Here is a 3,800-nt window from a genome sequence, read left to right as displayed (position 1 = left end):
GCTGGTGGTTCAAACCCACCAGCCACTCCTCGGAAGGAAGATGGGGCAATCTACTTCCGTAGTGATACTGCCTTGGAAACCCAAGGAGAGGTCGCTGTGAGTCAGGTCTGACTCGATGGCATATAACAACAACAACAACGTCCTCCAGATCCATCCATGTTCTAAGATGTTATGTGGACTCATTATTCTTTATAATTGTGTAGCAACAATTTTGTTTTTGTTTGTTTCTATCTGTGATCATAAAGGTCTAGGATGCCAGGAGTAAACTACAATAATTGCTGCTACTTCCCATAGACCACTGTGTATGTTGTAATTGCCCATGCTACAATCATCCATGACATTAGCCAAGTCAATTGTCCATAGTATTCAGCAACTTGGATCACCGAATTCCATGATGCTTCTTTAGCACTCTGAACCTAACATGTGAACACCCAGATGCTAAAATATGTTGTAGCAAATGAGAACCAACTGGCTAACTCCAAAATGACCCTTTGGTTGGACAGTGAAGATAACTTTTTTTTATTTTTTTAAAGCCTTACTTTTGCAGGGTTACCATCTCCCAGAAAACAAAACAAGAAGAGCTAAAACAATTTCACCCATCCTTTCAATATAAGTTGTTACAACATTCTGCCAATTCTATTGCTACAATTGCATGTGGTTGCATGTGTAGTCCCACTGCCATTGCTCCAGTACAAGCAAGCATCATTTCTGCTCTACATGGTGATGGCTGCTACCCAATAACACCTTTTTCAGCCTTCTACTCAAATCCCCAGAGTGGCCTCTGTACAATAAATCTAATCATAGGTTGCTTCCCATTGTCATCCAGATACCAATCAAGTTTCCTCATATGGAATACAAAGCCCTTTATCCAATCAATCTTTCCTCTTGTTCTAGAACTTTCCTTACTCTGACCCAGTTTTCTGGTACTGTCCATGTGCTAGCTCCTAACAACCCTTGCCTCCCCTGCCTTTATTCAACAGCTTCCTTTTCCAGGAATTCTTTTTACTTTACCAGACTTGTATATCCTATAGAATTCTCAGCTCATAATTGGTGTCTGTGGTTGTCCTCTTTCAATAAGTTAGTGCTCGATTCTTTGTCTTCTCCCTCTAGAGTCCCAGGATGATGCAGACAGCACTCAGCTGCTAATCAAAAGGTTAGAGGTTCAAGCCACCCAGAAATGCCTCAGAAGAAAGGCCTGCCTGACAATCTACTTCTAATAAATCAGTTATACACTTCTGTCCTGAAACAATGGGGTCACTATGAATTGAATTGAAACTGACTCAATGGCAACTAGTTTCTTCTCCTAGTACATTTTTTTCTATTTAAGACTCAGCCTGTAAACTATTATTATAGACAAGCCTCCCAACCATGGTCACTCCCAGTTAGGACTCCCTGTTACCTTCTGTCTTGCCACATGTTAATTCTTCTCTGATACATGTATAACAACTCCAATTAAATAAGTAAATGTATGATCTTTGTCTCCCTTGATACATTGAAAGCTCCATTAGCCCAGGGACCTTGACTTGTTCATCATTTTGCTCCTTGCACAGGGTAGTGTCTGGTACTTAGTTGCTACTCAGTATGTGTTGGATGACCACATATCCCTAAATATAATAATGATATAGATAAGTATTTATAACATTTAAATTAATCAGTATAAATATTACTGATCATACTAAATATGATAAAAGTACATTAATTACAAAATTTCAAACATCATTTTCTCTACTAAATGACTTAATAAAAAATGTATTGGGAAAATTCTTAAAAAAATGCATAAAAGCCATGTTTTCATTTTTTCAGATCTCTGAATTATAGACTATTATGAGGTTCTATTTATTTAAAGTTCATTACAATATAACATATAAGTGTCCTATGGGGCTGTTACATTTAATAGGTATAATTAGAAAAATTAAATTAATTTTCTTGTTCATGTATAAAGTTTCACGAAAGCATTTAAACAGCATATTCTAATTAAACATACCTCCATAAAATGTGACTAGTGCTTTCACTTTCACTAGCAAATAGTTTTAAACTGAATAACACAAAAAATAAGCACAAATATGAATGTTTTATCCAAATTCCATGGATTCTAATCCAGGAGATGTTTGTTGGGATAAGTTAGTTATATTTAAATTCTTAACATACCACTAGCTACATTTTGTCCAGTAATACCTTCATAGTGTTGATTAAACTATTGTCATGTGCTTGGCATATTTTCCTCTGAGAGGATATTTAGTAGATCTTCTTTCTTTGATGATCAGAAAGCCTCTACCATAAATGTCACAGCTATAATTTTGGGGCAAACACCAGTTGAGATAATTGGGTTTAGTCTGGTCTCTGCATAAAAGGGTGACAGATATCATGTCTCCTCCCACCCCACTCTCTTGGCATCATGTTGAGGGGTGTCCTTGGCCCAGGGTGTAATTGAGCATGCCATGTGTCTGTACTCTGGTCAAGGGAACTATGCTCTTCTTTCTGGTGGGAAAAACATGAAAGCAACTTTGTGCAAGTGCCACAAACACTTGGACTAGGGTGTTAAGCAGTCTGAGCTGAGGTGGTGACGTTCAGGAGAGTGCTGAAAAGTGTCAGGTACACAGCATAGCACAGGGAGAACTTGGGCACTTTGGTCTCCTGGGAATGGAGTGTGGTACAGTCTTTTCCTCCAGGAGAAGGAGCTCCAATCTCAGATCACTCATCTTCAGACAAGCAGAAGTGAGCCTTGAGTTAACTCATTAGCAATTCTGGCTGCCTATCTCCACGCACACAGTCTCTGTTCATAAGCTCTTATTTTGATGATGACTACACCAAGATTGGGACCAAAATATTTTTCTTCCTTTATATTAAGTGTATGGTGACCTAGAAATTTGACTTTCTAACAACCAATGAAGAGAAATTTGATTAAAAGTGAAAATTGTCTTAGGTGACAACAGGAATGAAAAAGGCAAAGCCATTGTCCTTGTTGTGAATACCTGACCACACCTTGTGCACGCTCACAACACACCCATGAAATGTGTATTATTGCCTCACTTTTAAAATTAGGAAAAGAAGAATTAACAAGTGTAAATAAGTTCCCAGGACCTTGTCCCTGATAAAAGTCAGTTTGTCTAGACCTAAACTCCACTTGTTTGGGCTGATTTTCTATGATTTTCTTCAGAGTTATCATATACAAACCTTGTTTTTATAACAAATACACAATGTGTTTGGGTCACTGATTCAGTGTTATCTCCAGGCTCAAGACAATATGTCAGTTATTTTTCTCCTTCCTCCGCCATCTGATCATTCATTTAACTTCAATGTATTTGCTCAAATGACAAACTCAGTGGTCTTTGAGGTTTTTTGAAAATCAATGAGTAGAATCCATTTTTAAAATCATGTTTAAAGCAGAAGTCCAAAATATAAAAATGATCAAAGAGCAATTGCACTGTTCCAGTTTGGAGTAGGGACCCCAAAGCCCTACCTTTTCTCCTTCAAGTACAAAGTACCTTGAACCTTCATTTGAAATCCTGGTGCTTCATGGAGGATGGCAATTTAAAGGCACTGCTTTAGTCACAAAGTTTGCTATAGGGAACAAAGGTTCAGCTGTGGTTTTCTGGTTTCCTAGATTCTCTGTCTAGGACAGGAGGCTGGACTCTGTAGGATATGGGATAGCAGCTCACAATCTGTTCAACTTCTATTGCAGCCAATGGAGAGCAACACTTTATCTGAAGTTTCAACTCACAAAATGAGAGAATCACCTCATTACCTCTGGATGTCTGTAACTGCAACTCAGTTGTATAGTTTATAAAGTTTGGGTCATA

This window comes from Orycteropus afer, unplaced genomic scaffold (genome assembly GCF_000298275.1).
Source record: "Orycteropus afer afer isolate SDZICR_OR568_19922 unplaced genomic scaffold, OryAfe1.0 scaffold00473, whole genome shotgun sequence".
In the NCBI taxonomy this organism is placed as follows: Eukaryota; Metazoa; Chordata; class Mammalia; order Tubulidentata; family Orycteropodidae; genus Orycteropus; species Orycteropus afer.
This window is presented reverse-complemented; position numbering follows the sequence as displayed.